This window comes from Pleurodeles waltl, chromosome 6 (genome assembly GCF_031143425.1).
Source record: "Pleurodeles waltl isolate 20211129_DDA chromosome 6, aPleWal1.hap1.20221129, whole genome shotgun sequence".
Classification (NCBI taxonomy): Eukaryota; Metazoa; Chordata; class Amphibia; order Caudata; family Salamandridae; genus Pleurodeles; species Pleurodeles waltl.
Window position 1 is genome coordinate 1,021,763,824 of NC_090445.1, and position 19,880 is coordinate 1,021,783,703.

The following is a 19,880-nucleotide window of genomic DNA, read 5'->3' on the forward strand; positions in this document are numbered from 1 at the left end:
TGGCAATCTCATTGCTCTTCCCATTAGAATCTCATGAGGAGACAAACCAGTCTTCTTGTCAGGGGTACTTCTCATTGACATTAGAACTAAAGGTGAAGCATCTGGCCATTTCAAATTCATTGACGCGCACACTTATGCCAATCAGGACTTTAGTGTTACATTCATCTGCTTTACAAGTCCTGAAGCTTCTGGGCGTTAACTACAATGTAACTTCTGCTGAATGTTTAAAGCTGAAAACAATAATTTTATCACCTCATTGTTGAAGTGACTTCCTCTATCTGATTCTAGAGAGACGGGGAAACCAAAACATGGAATCAACTCTCTCAAAAGTAACTTAGCTACTGTAAGGCTATCATTTATCATTGTAGGATAAGCTTCGATCCAGTGACTTATAATGCACACAATCACCAACACATATTTCAAACCAGCACAGGCATCTCAATAAAATCCATTTGCATTCTGCTGAATGGACCTCATGCCATGTCTATGTGTCCCATGTTGACAACTGTTCCTTTACCAACATACATCTGCTGACAGACAATGCATCTCTGGCAAACTAATTCTGCAGCTTGACTAAATTTTGGATTAAACCAAAACTGTTTGAAACTCCTGATCACTGTATCTCACCCTATGTGTGCTTGACCACGGTAGTATCTGGCCATCTGTGTCAGTAAACTGTTTGGCAAAACCACCTTCCCTTCTGTTGTCACCCAAATATCATCTTCTCTTTGTATACAATTGTCTTTCACCCAAGCTCTGTGCTCTTCTTCTGGTACATTATTTTGTATAGCCGTCAGCTCCTCCAAAGTCTCAACAATTTGCGTTGTAAAATGTGTATAGACTTCAACATTTGCAGGCATCAGTTCCCATTTTCCCTTGAAAGAGATACAATTTAAGGCACAGAATTTTGCAACTTGATCTGCATAAGCATTTCCCAAAGTCACATAATCCTGTCACAGCAATTTTCTCAGGCTTCTAAACAGCTTAGTAACAATTCATGTATTCTTTCACCATTTCTTACAGGTGAACCTGACAATGTTAAGAAACCTCTCTATGACCAAATTTGTCCAGATTCATGCACAATGCCGAATCCATATTGGCTATCAGGATAGATTGTTACTTCACCTTGTCTGAAATTTGGCACGCTCTAGTAAGAGCCACCAATTCTGCAATTTGAGCAGAAAACACTCCTTTAAGCCATGAAGCTTCTAATATGCCAGTAATTGTACATACTGCATATGCTGCTTTCACTGTACCCCTGCTGTCTCTCAGACAGGAACCATCAACAAAGATAATTTGATCATTGTCTTCTAAGCAAGTGACTCTAATATCTGCCATTGGTTTTGTGCACAATTCTGTAACTTCCAGACAATCATGTTCAGTGTCATCTATCTTATCTGAGTCAATTCTTTCAACTGATAATAATGTTGCAGGTGTACCCACTTGCCAGGCCTAAACCCTCCCTTTTCTTACATGTAAGACACCCCTAAGGTAGGCCCTAGGTAGCCCCAAGGGCAGGGTGCAGTGTATGTTTAAGGTAGGACATATAGTAATGTATGTTATATGTCCTTCCAGTAAAATATTGCTAAATTTGTTGTTCACTGTTGCAAGGCCTGTCCCTCTCATAGGTTAACATAGGACTACCTTTAAATATGATTAAAGTGTAGATTCCCTTTGGGAGCAGGTAGACATGTGGAGTTTGGGGTCTCTGAGCTCACAATTTAAAAATACATCTTTTAGTAAAGTTAATTTTAAGATTATGGCCCTCATTACAACATTGGCGTGCGGCAACCGCCGCCCGCCAAGTTGTAACCGCCGTGCGGCCGCACTCCCGCAGTGACCATTATGACATCCCTCCTGGCCCAGCGGGGATGTGGGGCGCAACATGGGAGCCGGCTCCAAATGGAGCTGGCGGTGTTGCAGCCGTGCGACGGGTGCTGTTGCACCCGTCGCGCTTTTCACTGTCTGCAGGGCAGACAGTGAAAAGCCGTATGGGGCCCTGTCAGGGGGCCCCAGGGGCCCGCAACTCCCCACACCGCCAGCCTTTTCCTGGTGGTAGGGGGACTCACAATCCCCTGGGCAGCGCTGCCCTAGCGGATTACTACTGCCGGGGCCATTGTGGCGGGAAACCGCCGGCCCCGGCAGTGCGACTGCGTCGCTTCCGCCGCGGTAGTAGTGACCCTGGAAGCACCGCCAGCCTGTTGGCGGTGCTTCCGTCATTTCAGCCCTGGCGGTCCTTTACCGCCAGGGTTGAAATGACCCCCTATGTGTTTGAAAATGACACTTTTGGAAAGTGAGCATTTTCTTGCTTAAACCATTTCTGCGAATCTGCCTGTTTGTGGATTTCCTGTCTGGGTCAGTTTGACAGTTGGGCTGGTTGCACCTCTTACTAGACAGTGACAAAAAGGGAGCTGGGGAGTAGTCTGCATTTCCTGATGAGCCATCTGTGCTAGGAGGGATGGAAGGAGTGGTCACTTACACCTGAAAGGGCTGTGCCTGCCCTCAAACAATGCAGTCTCCAACCCCCTGGTGTGTGTCTGGGTCCTGGCCTGGGCAATGAAGGATTTCACAAACAAGAGAGACTTTTCTTTGCAGTAAGCCTACTTCTAAGGGCAAAATGGGTATGAGAAGGGCACCCAAACCACCGACTTTTGAACACTTCTGGAAACCAAGAGGAACCTCTGCCAGGAGAAGAGCTGAAGAGCTGAGGAAGAAGAGCTGCCCTGCCTGTGCTTTGTGGAGCTATCCTGCAGTTGCTGCTTCTGCGTGTGCTAAGAGGACAAAGACTGGACTTTGTGTTGCCTTCCTTCTTGTGAAGATCTCCAGGGGCTTGATTTAGAGCTTTCCTCCTGTCATTTGAAGTCTCAGGGACAGCAAAGACTCCTCTTTGCCAGGACCTGGAGTCTCTGGAGAGACTCCTACTCTGCCAAGTGGTGCCCATCCAGTTCCTGGGACCCTGAAAGGAGAAGCTGGCAGCCCAAGAGTGAGAAATCCACACACAGAATGCCGTGCGGGGATAAGAATGACGCGACTCCGATCTGCGGCTGAAAATCAATGCGTTGCCGGCTTCGCGACTGAAAATAGACGCTTGCCTGCAACGCGACCCGAAGATCAATGCCCAGTGCTGGTGAAACGATGCACAGCATCGCTGACGGAGGCTGGTGAGATTGCAACCCACGCTGTGTGGTTTTCGGATCATCCTGTGGCTGGATTTCCAACGCAAACATCGCTGGTCATGTAAAAAAGATGCAAGGCCTGCCCGGACCCAAGAGTGCTGACTGGGACGACGCATCGCTCTCCTGCGGAGAGAAGAAACGACGCACGCCAACCCAACTAAGGGAGAAACAATGCAAGGTCTCACTTGTGAGTGAAATGGATGCATTGCAAGCCCTTTTTCATGCACACTTGTCCGTGCAGGGTTATTTTTGATGCACCCAGGGAACATTTTCACGCTAACAGCGTTAGTGTGTGTTTAAAATTGCATGAAGACTCTTTTTGAATTTTTAGTGGTAACTTGTGGATTTCTGTCATTTTGGTCTTGTTTTGTTTAGATAAATATTTTCTATTTTTCTAAACCTGTGTTGTGTCATTTTGTAGTGTTTTCATTAAGTTACTGTGTATGTTGGTACAAATACTTTACACCTAGCACTCTGAAGTTAAGCCTACTGCTCGTGCCAAGCTACCACGGGGTAAGCAGGGGTTAGCTGAGGATGATTCTCTTTTATCTTGACTAGAGTAAGGGACCTTGCTAAGACAGGGGGTAACCTGACTGCCAACCAAAGACCCCATTTCTAATACCAACGACTCCAGATTATTTTTTAAAATCTGATTGAAAATCGATGGTGACTCTGAAAATCATTGAGGAATTCCACGCCAACAATAGAATCTGGTCATGAATTAAAAAGTAAAGAGATATCTACTGTCCTCATGAAGAGGCACAGAGAAAAATGCTTGACACAAATCGAACACTGTAAACCACTCAGCATCACACGGAATCTGGAACATAATCACAGCTGGGTTTGGCACAACTGGACAACATTTGACTATGATATAATTTATTTTCCTCAAATCCTGGACAAGATGAATTTTCCCACTTGGCTTTTTCAAACCCATTATTGGTGAATTACACAGGCTACTCTACACTTCTTTCAAAACTCCTTGTTCCAAGAACTGCTCTATCAATGGTCTTATTCCTTCGATTGCCTCATTTGTCATCGGGTGCTGTGGGTTTGTGGAAATACCACATTCTCTTTTATTGCCACTCTGACTCCTTCAACTCCCTTGATCAAGCAAATGTCCTTCCCTGGAAGATCCCAAACTTTCAACTTAACCCTTTCCTGCAAATCTTCTGGAAGATCTTTTATTTCAAAGACTGGAAAGAAATGAATCTTATCAACAGAATTATTTTCTTCATTTTCTCCATCGAAATTAATCAGAGGAAACTCTCTGGACATCCATTCCTTTTCAACAGTAATCATTGAATCTTCCTCATCACTGTTTGTCTCAATCTCAATTCCTTTAAGTGAACATAACATCGTCCAATTTATTTTACACAACAGATCTCTTCTTAACAATGACACAGGACTGTAATTGCAAATAACAAATCGGTGAAAATCTTTTAAATTACTAATTTTACCAAAAACTGGTTCTGTAAGAGTATTGATCAAATGTTTGTTTGCAACTCCTACAATCTGAACTGTCCTCTCTGATATAGGTATATCTGGAACATCTACAGTTCTTACTGTTGAGTGTGTAGCTCCTGTGTCAACCGAGAAGTTACCTTCATGTCCATGTACTTCACCCTTCACATAAGGACCCTTCTGATCCACCTCTAGTGATGCTGCCATCCCATACTCCTCCTCATCTGAACTATGCAACGGCCATTCATCTTTTATTTCATCCTCACTGTATAAAGGAAATTGATCAACTGTTTTTTCACTTTTGTTTGATTTCTGATTTGTAACCACCTGCGAACGCATTACCTGTTGTTCATCCATAGGACTCTGTATCATTTGGACCTGTCTCGGGATGTGAATTTGTTGTGCAGGCACCATCTACACCTGTGGCTGCAATTGTTGTACCTGTGGCATTTGTACTTGTTGTACTTGTGGTTGTACATTTTGTATCTGCTGCATCGGTTGCAAAGTTTGAAAACCCTTCATAGCATTTACATTATTCTAGAAATTCAGATTTTTACCTCCTATTCTAGGTCATCAATCTTTCTTTATTTCGGCTGTAAGCCATAAAAGTAGACAAAACAAAACATAACATGATTAAGAAACATAGCACTTTAAGATTTTTAAAAATGTGTAGATAATATTGTTTTTAAACATTTTTGTTTTTACAAAATCTCAAGACATATAAAAATATTAGATCGTTAGAATTTGGGTTCAATCAATTAAAATTTATCAGACTAATTAATTATAATCTAAAACCAAATTATTAAAAGCACGTAATTATCAAAGTTTTAGTTCATGTCTCCTATATTTTTTACAAAACCCTCGCCGCTGGAGGACCAATTTTTCATTTATCTCTTTTTTTTTTTTTTTTTTTTTTTAAAACCCCTAAATAAAGTTATGGTCACAAATTTATAAAACATGCAAATCATCATTATTCTTTAACTAAAAGTCCAGACCATTAAGGCTATAGCTTCATCCAATTGAGAACTGATATATTAAGTGAATATGGTCTAAAACCAATGTGTTGGGATTACACATTTATAATAGTTCTTTTGTTCTTATTGACCATGCACTTCGTAGGTATCCCACCACAGAGAAAACTATTTTATCACTTGTATCAGTTGTTAGGAGTCGTAATGCCGTATTCCATTCCCTTATTCCAATTTCCCTACATAAGGGAGCAATCCACTTTTTCCTGGGTACCAGATATCTAGGGCAGAAAAACATAAAGTGCGCAAGTGACTCTTTTGTCTTTTGACAGTGATGGCAGTATATTGAATTGTAGTCCTCCGATCTCCATTGCGCTGTAAATGACTTAAGCGGAAGAGTCCCTAGTCTAAACTTAATAAATAGTGTTTTGGTATATGGAGGATTTACATTATCCATGTAAGCCTCAAACCTGGGACTGCATTTGTGGTCTAAGAAGTGCAAAGTCAGACTGCCATGGTTTTTTAACCAAGTTTGGGTCAAAATGTTCTCCCAGTAGCACTTTTTTACACATTCCTTTATTTCCTTTACCAAATTGTGGGGAGCACTCCACACCTCCTCCATTTTGAGAAATTTACACGTGTCTCTGATGTATCTAAACCAAGGGATCTTTAGTACACTGTTATTTGCGAGAAATTCATCTAGTGCTGCATGGAGAGTATGCCGGTCCTCTGAGGTCCAAAGATTAATCCAATACATTAGGGGTCTTAGTGCAATTTCATTGTGTATTTCATTTAGGGCTAAATCAAATCTGAGCGGAGTGAGAGGGGTTCTCATCGGCAACTTTAGGAAGTTTCGAATAAACCGGTTTTCTACAGTGGTCAGACATCTAGAATTAGTATGGCCCCAAAGCTCGGCACCATAAGTTGAGGCAGCTACTGCCACTGCTTTATAAACGGTGATGGCAGGTGTTATCTCCCCCTCATAGGTATTAGCTATTTTTTTGGCTATCACTATAGCCCTTTGCCTAAGTATTGTCAGACTCTTCTTGATCTGTGCCGACCAACGTTGGTCGTCGCTTAGCCTGATCCCCAAGTAGTCAAATTGTCTGACTCTCTCCACTAATTGGCCTGCTATCGTCATTTTTCCCCTAAATAATTTGTGTGGGTTAAAGGCCATAAACTTAGATTTTGTTAGATTAATTTCAAGTCCTCTGTTGGAGCAAAAATTATAAAAGGTATCCAGTTCGTTTTGCAAACCCATAGGTGTTCTTGAAATTAATAAGGTGTCATCGGCAAACATTAAAATAGGGACCGGAGTTCCAGCTAGTCTAGGGGCATCATGATTACAGTGTAGCAATTGGTCCACAGCACCATTTTTATAAAGATTAAATAGTGTTGGTGCCAAGATGCAACCCTGCCTAACCCCTCTATTGACGGGTATGGCTTCCGTTAGGTCACCACTATCTGACCAACGAACATGGGCATAAGTCCCTTCATGGAGGTATCTAATCAGTCTTAGTAGTTCGCTATTGGGGTGATAACTCTCCATAACTTCCCATAGTGTATCCCGAGGGACCGTGTCAAAAGCAGCTTTTAAATCGATAAAAGCTACATACAATTGGCTTTTATTGAGTGACAGGTATTTCCAGCAAAGGAGGTTGAACCTAAATGCCTGGTCTATTGTACTCACTCCTCTTCTGAAGCCTCCCTGGAATTCGGAGAGAATTTGGGAATCCTCTATCCATGTCTGTAGTCTGTTAAGCACTTGCTTAGCGAAGATTTTTTGACTAACATCAATAAGGCTGATAGGCCTATAATTGTCAGGTTGATCCCTTGGCCCTTTCTTATAGATAGGGACTATGACTGCTCCTTGCCATGTGATAGGGAGTCCTCCCCCCCTCAATATCTCATTACTAAGTGCATTTAGATACAATGACCACGTTGTCAGACGAGAAAGATATAGATCTCCTGGGATGCCATCAAGACCAGGGGCCTTTCCCTTGCGTGTAGATTTGAGAGCCTCTGTTGTTTCTATAAAGGAAAATAGGTCCAGATCAAATTTGGGTGGTGTTATACTCCCCCACGTTAAGATATTGCCAACAGAATCATTAGGTTTTAGTAGGGGTGTAATTGTACTGTTGATATGTGGTTTCCTATATTTATTTGAAAAGTGCGTCATCCAAATTTCTGGCTGGACCATTCTAGGTCCTTTGTTGCTCTGAAAAGAATTGACACAATTTGTCTGTTGCACAACACCACCTTGATTCAACAACGGACACTGTCTCTTTCAATGCCCAATTACCCCTCAATTATGACAAGTTAACACTTTTGTTCTTTGCTGTTCATCCTGCATCACCACTGAATTAAAATCCACATTTTTATTGACCACTTGAAGCATCATTCCACCTTGACATCTGCCTTGATTCTGAATCCCACCATTTCCTTGCGACTGCAGCTGAAAATGTACCTGCATTCCTGTCTGTGCAGCCTTAATCTGCATCACCATTGCTTTCTCCTTCAACTTTTTCAGCTTCATTTCATTCTCCTCACTACACTATTTCCCATACTGCAACACCTCATCAATCGGTTTGGCTTTCCAACAGATTAAATGATTCCTAATCATCTGACTAATTAGTGGTCTCACTCCTTCAACAAACCTAAACACAAAATGATGCATATTGTCTTTCTCAATTGTCTCCGTACCACTGAAATGTTTAAATGCCTTCAACAACCTTTCATAGTAAGCATGAATCGATTCTTTTGCTTCCTGTTGTGTTCTATCTATACGTTGCCAATCAATATTTTTCTGTGAAACTTTTGTTTTCAGGAACTCAATGACTTTAGAGTGATATTTCATTACTTCTGGAGATGGTGCATCTGTTTTCGAATCCCTTTGTGGCTCACTTGTCGGCCAATTCACACTCCTTTTACATTCAATCCACAAATCTGCTGGAACAACAATATCAAAGAGGGTATTCAGGTCTTCCCACAGACATTTTACAAGCTTCACAAACCTATCTGTCTGCTGATACCACTCTACTGGCTTCTCTCTCAGCCTTGGGTAATCATTTGTAAAATGTATGATATCACTTCTACTTCAAGGTACATGTACAAAATTCCCTCCTGATGTTTCCCTCATCTTCACCGAAGCTCCTGTCTGTGCCATGTCTCCTTTCTTTGGTCTTTCTCTTTTCTTGACCCATCTCCCTTCCCATTTATCTAATGCTCTCCTAACCTGAATTATTTCAAGTAATTCCCTAAGATATGTTTTCATCCCTGCAGACCTCATGTGCGCAAAATCTTCTTCTTCAAATTCTAATCTATAACTTCTCTTCAGGCTTTACAATTTTGTGAGATCAATGTCAAATTCATCCGTTATTTGTTGCAACGGCCAGTGTACCTTTTCTGCTCCCTTTGTAATTATCTTACATAAGTATCTCAACTGTGCTTCAGTATATGATTCGAGTCTGTTTACACCCATTACACCTTCAAGAATCTAATTTCCTTCCATTGACAACCTCACTCTGTCTATGGAGCCTTCCTCTCTGTTCTGTTTCTTTAAAGTCTTTGAATTAATTAGGTCTTCTAACCAGTTGGTTATTTCTTATGTGGATAAACCTTTTAAAGAAATCTCATTAGACTGTGCACTCAAATCTTTCTGTCGTACCGTACTCGCACATTGCTGTGGAGACAATAGATTCTCCCCCTGATTACTGTAGGATCTGGTTCCAGAATTCCCAACTGGAGACAAATCTATTAAATAATTAATCTCGTTCAGGGTTTGTTCTTGTCTTGGAGTCGATTTTTTCAAAACCCTACTCTGAAACTGGACTAAAGAACTCACTCCCCTATTATTAGTCTTTACTTATAGTGGCATAAGCTGACCCATCGTAATAGGTAGTGAAATTGCATTTGGACCCGCAAAAGATCATGCTCAACAGTTGATTAGAACGCCTTATATCTGAGTTTAATCAAGACAAGTAAACAAATTAACTCAAGTATTATAACACAACTTAATAAAACTAATATTTGCAACAGTGAAATATAATACATTTAAGCAAAAGATAAAAGAATGTCAATATAAATCATGAGCATGTAAAGACAAATTCCCTCACTAACCACTAATTAGCATTAACATCTTGGGCTTCGCGTAAAAAGAATTTACAAACACAAACTTAGGAAAATATATTAGCTCGGGTTATAGCAAAAATAATATCATTATGCAGCAATTAATTTATGAGTTGCAGCTGGTACCTGTAAAACAAAAGACACATATAACAATACGATTTCATATATTACCCATAGAACAACAACATGCAGATCACTTCAGCAAGGGGACACCATCAGTAGGACGATCCCTCAAGCCTTTATGACTAGAATATTACTGGAAAAGCTTGTAAGGTCTGGTCTGCAACAACAGTTAAACCCACTTCACTAATCCGACTCTCTCCCATGAAGGAGAACTCCCTCCCCAAGAATAGATGACAAAATATTATGTTATCTTTCACAAAACTTATGATTGGTCAAGACATGGGGTGTTATACAATTCAGCCAATAAAACTAAAGTTAGATAACTGAAAGTTACACATTCATAGTACACAAAAAGTGTATTCGTCAACATTACTTTTACGCAATCATTAGCTAGATGCAATTTAGAACAATTTCTTCTTCTCTTCCGTCAATCATTAGCTATACTCAATTGATAAAAATGTCTTCTCTTCTCTTCCGTCTCGTCTGTGGATCCATTGTTCCATCTCATCAAGACTTCACTTCTCAGGAAGAAACGTCTTACAATGCAACATCTACTTCCATCCTCGAGGAAGAAACCACACGCTAGTGACAATTCTAAACAACAAGACACTCAAACTGGAGCAATGACCTAATAAACCTGACCTTGTAAGACATAACACAAAAACCCACTAGGTGTAGCTGTCTACACATCTATAAGCTATTAATCACACACTTTGGAGTAAGCATTGAGCAATGGAAAACAAGTGCAAATTTAGCAAAAATTAGCCTAAGTAGAAAACAATTTGAATTATAGCAGCCATTTACAAACGTTACCTATTTTTCACACATTAGTTCATCAATGATCAGTACATTATTAATCAATAAAATCAATTTGTAAAGTATTTACTCTTGCACCCTAACCGTTCAGTGGGAAGGTCGGTTTACCTCACCATTATGCTACTTTTTTTAATGATTATTTTCTTTTCCCTTTATGGGCTATCTGGGACCGCGGAGGGAGCCTCTAGGCCTCTCCCGAGGTCCCACCCCAGTTATTTATTTATTTTTTAAAATTTCTGGTGGCCGTTGGTGGGCTATTTGTGACCGCGGTGGGAGCTTCAAGGCCTTCCTAACCGTCCCATTGCTCCAGCAGGCAAGGAATTGGTTTAAGAAGCATCTCCTTGATTGCTGGAGCAAGGCTTCATCTCTGTTCCCTACCACATATCTGCATGCAGGGAACAGAGATGAAGACTCCGCTTTTTGACAGCAGGACCTGTTTGACAGGTCCTGCTGTCAGAAAGCAGAGTGTTTTCTGAAACTTGGCTGCAGCTGTCAAAGCCACAGCCAAGCCACAGCAAACAGCTAGGTCCTGGGGTGGGCAGGAGTGGCGGTCCCCAGGGCCATCAGTGGCTCCTTGAGGGGGGCCCCGTGGCCCCCTCCAATGAGAATAGCCCTGGGTAGGAGGGGGTCCCCAGGGCTGCAGGAGGTCTGAAATGGCCCCCATTCTATTTTTTAAACATATGCCCCGTGGGGGTGGTGATTCCTTTGGGAGGGATAGCAAATCCTTATCGTCCCTGTATACACAAATTTAAATTTCCTTTAATTACTCAAAAACTACTGAATGGATTAATACCAAATAATAAAAAGGACTCTTTCTGGACAGAGAGCTACCTTTCTGTCAAATTTGGTGCAATTCCTTTCAGTGATTTTGGGCGCTATTGCTGTTCGATTTCCTATGAGAATTAACAAAACTTTAGAGACAGACACTAAAGTAAGTGTCAATTTTTTTTAGAACATTTAGTGAAGGTTCATCAAATGGCACCATAGTTATTAGCAAAATAAAAAAATATTTTTCTCTAGAGACTAGGTCCTAACTATAACTACATAGGTGGGTCACTTTTCCCCTGTTAATTTCTTGCGACCTGTAGACACAATTATAGCCTGATTCACTGGATGAATTTATACCAAATTTGCCAGATAGCTAGCTTTCGGTACACAGATCACGCTTTCGCTTATTTGGTGTAAATCGATTCAGTAGTTTTTAAGATATTAAAAGAAATCCACATTTGTATATCATGGCTTGCGAGTAATTTGTGAATGTTTGCAAATTTTCATGAATACACGTGCAAAAAGAAGCGCTGTAATAGGCTGACTGCAACCTGATTAGAAAGTTGTGGCTGCCATTTTATTTCACAGGACACGGACCCCAGGGGGGAAACTCCTAATTCAAAGTGCATAAGGGGTCAGAGTGGAGGTATCCTTAACCCAGGGGTGTGATATAGGTGTGGTTTGGGGGCAAATAATGGGTTTAGAACTATTTTGCATGATATTCGTGAATATTCACAAATTTTCACTTATTATTCACAAAATATTAGCAAATTTGAAAAATAATTGGAAGAGAATTCACAGACTCATTCATACTCATGTGCCCACTCACACACCCAATCAGACACTGATGCACCCACTCACAGACCCATTCAGACCCTCATGCACCGACTCAAAGACCCAATCAGACACTGATGCACCCACTCACAGACCCAGTGAGACACTGATGGACGCACACACAGACCCACTGAGACACTCATAAACCCACTCACAGACCACTCAAACCCTCAAGCACCCACTCACAGACCCACTCAGACATGGATGCACCCACTCACTGACCTAGTCAGACCCTCATACACCCACTCACAGACCCATTCAGACACTGACACACCCACTCACTGACCCACTCAGACCATCATACACCTGCTCACAGACCCACTCAGACACTGATGCACCCACTAACAGACCCACTCAGTCACTGATGCACCCACTCACAGTCCGACATAGGGCCAGATGTAGCAAAGGTTTTTACCCATTCTGTGTCTATGGGAAAAAGTGTTCGTACATATGGCCCATAGTCCCTCATGCACCCACTCACAAACCTATTCAGATTCTCATGCACCAAGTCACAGACCCCATACAGACACTGACACATCTACTCACAGACCACTCAGATCCTCATGCCCCCACTCACAGACCCATTCGGACCCTCACGCACCCACTTACAATTCCACTCAGACCCTCTTGCACACACTCACAAACCCACTCAAACACTGTCACACCCACTCAGAGACCCACTCAGACCACCACACACCCATTCACAGACACACAAAGACACTTCCAAACCCTCTCAGACAGTGATGCACCCACCAACAGACCTAATCAGACCCTCAAGCACCCACTCACAAATCTACTCAGACCCCCATTTACCCACTCACAGTCCCACACAGTCCCTCATGCACCCAATCACAGACCCATTGAGACCCTCATGAACCCACTCACACACGGATGCACCCACTCACAGACCCAGTGAGACACAGGTGCACCCACACATACCCACTGAGAGACTCATACACTCACTCACAGACCACTCAGAGCCTCATGCACCCACTCATCGACTCATTCACTGACACACTCAGACCCTCACACACCCACTTACAGATCTACTCCAATCCTCAAACATCCAGTCACAGACCCACTCAGAAACTCATGCGCCCACTGACAGACCACTCAAAGCCTAATGCATCCACTCACAGGCCCACTCAGACACTCACACACCCACGAAGACACTGATACATGCACTCACACACCCAGCCTGAGACTCTCACAGCCACTCCTACCCCAGATACACCCTCTTACACCTATTCTCACACCAAGAGAGATATGCTGCAGCTAACTCCCTTCGGCCATGAGCAGCAGTGGTTGGATTAACGTAAGTTAATGAAAATTACTATATGTTAAAAAACCATAGAAATTCACTGAAAAAAACAAAGGTTACACTGGCATTATAGTTAGGAAATAGAATTAAAAAACCTCAGAACTTCATTGAAAAAAAAGGTTACAGGGACTTTATAGCCAGGTCCTGAATTTACTTCCACAAAACGAGATAAATGCTGCAGTTATAGTTACCTGAGCTAACTATAACTTGTGCCACTATAATGCACTGCTTATTACATCACTCATGATATAGTCATTGACATCTCCTGTGATGTCACTGATGACATCCTAAAATACATCACTGATGATATCATCCACCTAACCACTCACACACCCAATCATACTCTTGTACAAACTCACTTCTATCACCACACATGCAAATACTAAAACACTCATTGATAGAGCAATATCACCACTGCCACACACCTATACACTCACTCATACACTAACATAGCCACTCAATCATGTATACATAACTAACTATACTATTATGACACTTATACAGCCATTCACACACCCACTCACAGCCCAACACATACATGACTCACAAATCTACCATAAAACACATATAACCACACACACACATCCACTCACTCACACATACAACACAAAATACACCCATGAACTCACCCATACAGACAGTTACACAACCTCTTGCCCACCAATAGAAAGACGTACACCCCCAATCACCCATACAACTCCTACTCCCAGTCACCAATACATTTTGTCACTCACTCACCCACATACTCACCCGTACAGCCACTCATACTTCCACTTTTTACGAATAAATTAACTCATACATTCACTCACTCTCACAATGACTCACTGATACAGCACTCCCTTATGGGAACAGCGACACAAAGATAAAATCAGTCATTGATACACTTACTAAATCATCCACTAACTGACTAATAAATATGCTATTACGGCTACTCAGTCCCCAGTTAAACCTCTCTCACACATACATAATTACCCATACAACTACTAAGAGATCTTCTTTCTTACGTGTACACTTTTTCACACATACACTTACTGTACCATGCAACAAGTAACAGAACCACTTACCTGTGGATACAGCCACTTATAAAGGCATTCACACATTCATGTTCTCAATAAAAGAGAGAGTTGCACACTAACACAGTTGCTGAAACATACAGGCAGTAACCTATACAAACACACACACACCCATTCTCTCAGCTATACAGCTACTCATATATATATATATATATATATATGTAGATAGATGGCTATATAGATATATAGACATATGTATCTATATATCTATACCTATATCTATATCTATCTATATCTATATATGTATATATATATATATATATACTGTATATATATATATATATATATATATATCTTGACTACTCTAAACATTAATGCCCAAAGTAAAACGTCTAACCGGACAGGCTAGTCTATTGCAAACCATAACAACACTATTTGGGAACGTAGAAAGAGGTTTTAGTGCAAATGTCAGATTCACGCAAACCACTGCAACATACAAGTAGAGAGTTCTTAGCGGACAGGCCACTATGTCCCAAGTAAAAAAAAATTCATACTGGATAAAGATGTGAGCTTTGAGATATGTCTGTTGTAAATGTGTACTATACTTAGTCATCACCTTAGAAAAAGGCCTTAGCAAACAGATAAATGTATTGCAATCTACTGCTACAGTCATTTATCACAAAAGAGAGCAGTCCGAGGAAAAAGGTCAGTATGTCATAAAACAAACCTATACTCATCCATCACACTAGAGTAAAGCCTCAATGAAAAGCTTAAACTGTCACAAACCACTACCATACACATACATCAGCACAGCCCATGTGTTAGTGTAGAGGCTTAATTAATAATAGCTAGTACATCCGCTTTAAAAATGGAATTATTGATCAGATGACATATGGTAGTATTACTCATTAGAAGTACAGAAAGAATAGTAATTTAACTTATGCAGTATCTTAGTACGTATGTTTAAGTCCCAGAAACATTTATGAAACACTTATACTCACTAGATGATTTCATCCTTGGACAAGCAACCTCACTGACATAAAGTCACTAAGGTCTGACTCCGTATAATATAGGCCACAACTCCATCTTAGCTCATGGAGGCTGCCACCTTCCTTAACACAGACAGTGGAAGCTGCCATATTTATGCAGAATCATTGTCATGTCTCCCTTTTAACGCAGATGTTGCCAGGCCTTATCTTCCTAGGAACTGTGATATCATCAAGTTCTTAGATTAATGACATAGATACAACATCTAATGTGACATTCTTCTGGGTCAAATGTCTTCTCCTCACCAATTCAAGGTCAAATAAGAACACATACAGACATAAAACCAAAATAATGTAGTCTGAATTGACATCCATTTGCCTTATATACGCCTGGGACACATACCTTGATGCACATAATCTATGTCAGACATTCCTAAAATTGTGTCAGAAATTCCAATTTCTGATAAGATTTAGTATAGAAGAACTGCTATTGAGAACTTGTTAAGAAAGGTCCTTCGCCCATATTATCACCCAAGATTCTGGCAGAGATGGTCTCACCTGTTGTCAGCACACTTCACCCTTTGCAGATGATGAATCTTGACTGAAGCTGATAAACCCACGTCCCAGAGGAAGACTAAGTGCAGAGTGTGTGATACTGCGAACAACAAAATAAGGTTTGATGCTCTTTCCACAGAGCTCATGATGTCAGACACCTGACTCCTGATGCCTTTATGGGATTGTTAGTGATCCAAAAGCAATACTTCTAAGTCAATTACACATTGAATAGTGTATTGGGAAGTTAAATATCTTGGGCCTGATTCACAAAGGTAAACTTAGACTTTTGGTCTAAACTTAGACCAAAAGTCCAAGCTTACGAATTTGGGAATTCACAAAGGGCATTTACGGATAGTATCTTTACATCCGCACTTGGGGCAGATACTCCACTCTCCAGGTGAAGACTCCACAGTCGGGACGGAATATCCATACTTGGGGGGGAGAATCCACACTTGAGTCAGAAAACAAAAATCTCAAAATGTACAAACAAAATAGCATTAATACATCCCTGGTACTATGAAATAACTGTATGTACGAACTGGGCAGTTACATATGTGGGGTGTGTATTGCAGGGGCAAATGTCATGTAAAAACACAAAACACGAAAACACTATGTTAGACCGGACAGCCTTAGGGTGGTCACCCCCAACTTTTTTGCCTGCCTCCCTCCACTTTTTGGACACTGTTTTTGCTGGTTTTTAGACTCTGCGTTCTTTACCACTCCTAACCAGTGCTAAAGTGAATATGCTCTCTCCCTTTAAGCATGGTAACATTGGATCCTACCCAATTGGACTTTTTAATTTACTTATAAGTCCCTAGTAGAGTGCACTATATGTGCCCAAGGCCTGTAGATTAAATGCTACTAGAAGGCCTTCAACACTGATTGTGCCACCCACTTAAGTAGCCCCTTAATCTTATCTCAGGCATGCTAGTGCAAGGCCTGTGTGTGTAGTTTCACTGCCAATTCGACTTGGCATTTAAAAGTACTTGCCAAGCCTAAAACTCCCCTTTTTCTACTTATAAGACACCCTTAAGTTATGCCCTAAGTAACCCATAGGTCAGGGTTCTGTGTAGGCAAATGGCAGGACAGGTACCTATGTAGTTTACATGTCCTGGTAGTGTACAACTCCTAAATTCATTTTTACACTTTTTACATTTTTACACTGCTGTGAGGCCTTCTCCCTTCATAGGCTAACATTGGGGCTGCCCTCATATATTGTTTGGGTGGTAGCTGCTGATCTGAAAGGAGTAGGATGGTCATATTGAGTGTGGCCAGAATGGTGATTTAAAATCCTGCTGACTGGCAAAGTTGGATTTAATATTACTATTTTAAAAATGCCACTTTTAGGAAGTGAGCATTTCTCTGCACTTAAATCTTTCTGTGCCTTACAATCCATGTCTGGCTGGGTTCAGGTGACAGCTCCTTGTGCATTCACTCAGACACACCCCAAACACAGGATACTCAGCCTCCCTTGCATACATCTGTATATTGAATGGGTCTTCCTGGGCTGGGAGGGTGGAGGGCCTGCTCTCACACAAAGGACTGCCACACCCCCTACTGGAACCCTGGCAGACAGGATTGAACCGAAAGGGGGCCTGGGGCACTTCTAAGCCACTCTTTGATGTCTCCCCCACTTCAAAGGCACATTTGGGTATATAAACAGGGCCTCTGCCCCTTCCAACTCAGACACTTCCTGGAGAATAAACTTGTAACCAGAACCTGCATCCTGCCAAGAAGAACTGCCTGGATGCCCAAAGGACTCACCTGACTGCTTTCTGTGAAGGACTGCTGCCTTGATGTTGCCCTGCTGCCTTGCTGCTCTCTGGCTGAGGTGAAGAAATGCTCTCCAAGGGCTTAGATAGAGCTTGCCTCCTGTTCCCTGAAGGATCAGGACCAAATAGACTTCATGTCTTTAAGAAGGACTCCTTGTGTGGTGAAATTCAATGCACAGCCTGCCAGAAACGACGCACAGCCTGCATTGCAGTAAAAATGTAACCGCACGCCAAACCCTAACGATGCAGTCAGACTATGCAACGAGAAGATCGACGCAGCACCAGCGTAGCAACCAGATATTTGACGCAAGACCCACTGGATCGACACATGGCTAAGTCGGAACGATGCAGCCCGACCTCCAGAGAGGAATCGACGCCGTGTCTGCTGTGCTGTAGAAAATTCACCGCAACGCCCACCAGATCGACGCAGCTCTGTGACTTCACGCACCATCCCCGGGGCATCTGAAAACCCTGTAACCCAAAGAGGATCCATGACCGAGCACTGGAAATCGACGCACAGCCGTCCTTGCATGAAAACTAAATGACGCATCACCGTGTGCGGCCCGAGAAATCGACGCACACCCCTTTGTTTCCACGCATCTCCTCCTCTGCGGTTCATTGCAAAGATTTTTCACGCAAACCAGGTACTCTGTGCTTGAAAGAAACTTTGTATGCTTTTAAAAGACTTAAGACACTTTATATCACTTTTCAGTGATATTTCTACATTTACATATTGCATCTTTGATTGTTTCACCTGCATTTATCCAGATAAATATTATATATTTTTCCAAACACTGTGGGGTGTATTTTTGTGGTGCTATATGGTGTTATTGTATGATTTATTGGACAAATACTTTACACATTGCCTTCTAAGTTAAGCCTGACTGCTCAGTGCCAAGCTACCAGAGGGTGGGCACAGGATAATTTGGATTCTGTGTGACTTACCCTGACTAAAGTGAGGGTCCTTGCTTGGTCAGGGGGTAACCTGACTGCCAACCAAAGACCCCAATGCTAACACACTACAACATTATTTAAACACTACATATAATATAAGCATCTTCTTGACAGTATCACATGTAACCCACAATCTGGCACATGTAACGTCTTGCACAATCTGTAAAATTGTAAAGGTAGCATGCTACTTTTTTGTTTAGTTTCTTCCTGCCTTTTGGTTGCCTGTGTATCATTTTCTAAATTATATCACAGCTTTGCTGCTGAAACAGAGAATCTCCACAGTGAGTGTGGAGTCCCCACCCTGAGTTTGAACACCCCACATATGGAACAGAGACTCTGGACTCAAAGTGGGGACTCCACACTGAGCCTGGAACCCAACAGTTTCATACAGGAAATGACACAGAGGAAGTGAATAGCATGAAGATCATGATATTAAGCTCCTGGCAGCCATTTTACAGTCATTCTGAGACATCCTCGCCAGCAGACAAGATCCTCTGCCCTCCTGCTGCTCTTTGTACCTGACCTGTCCCCAACATTGCTGAGAGACTTGATGGCAAGGCACACCCTTTACAGAGACAGAATTAAACATCCTAGCACAAGGAGGGCTTGATAAGTACCGTCAGATCCATGGGGACCCGGAGGAACAGCTGAGTATTGCAACATGTTCACACATTTGGGAAGACATTGCCACATGCTGCAGTACAGTTGGTGTTTTCTATCAGGGGGTCCGAAACTGCAAGAAGGGCTGGGAGGACCTGTGATGCCTGGCCCAGGAACTCTTGGGCCTGTCCTCCCAGCCACTTGTCATTAGGCCACCCTTCAACCCTCTGTACCAAAGGGTCCTGAAAACAGCCTGCTGGACCAACCATGCTCAGTTGAGGAACTTGAGCAGTAGAGGCCTCATGAGCATATGAACTGCTTTATGTGTCTGGTAGTATTATGTGAGAGGTGAAAGTGATGTTTATTTGTCTATGTACAACCTATGTTTGTAATGGTTACAGT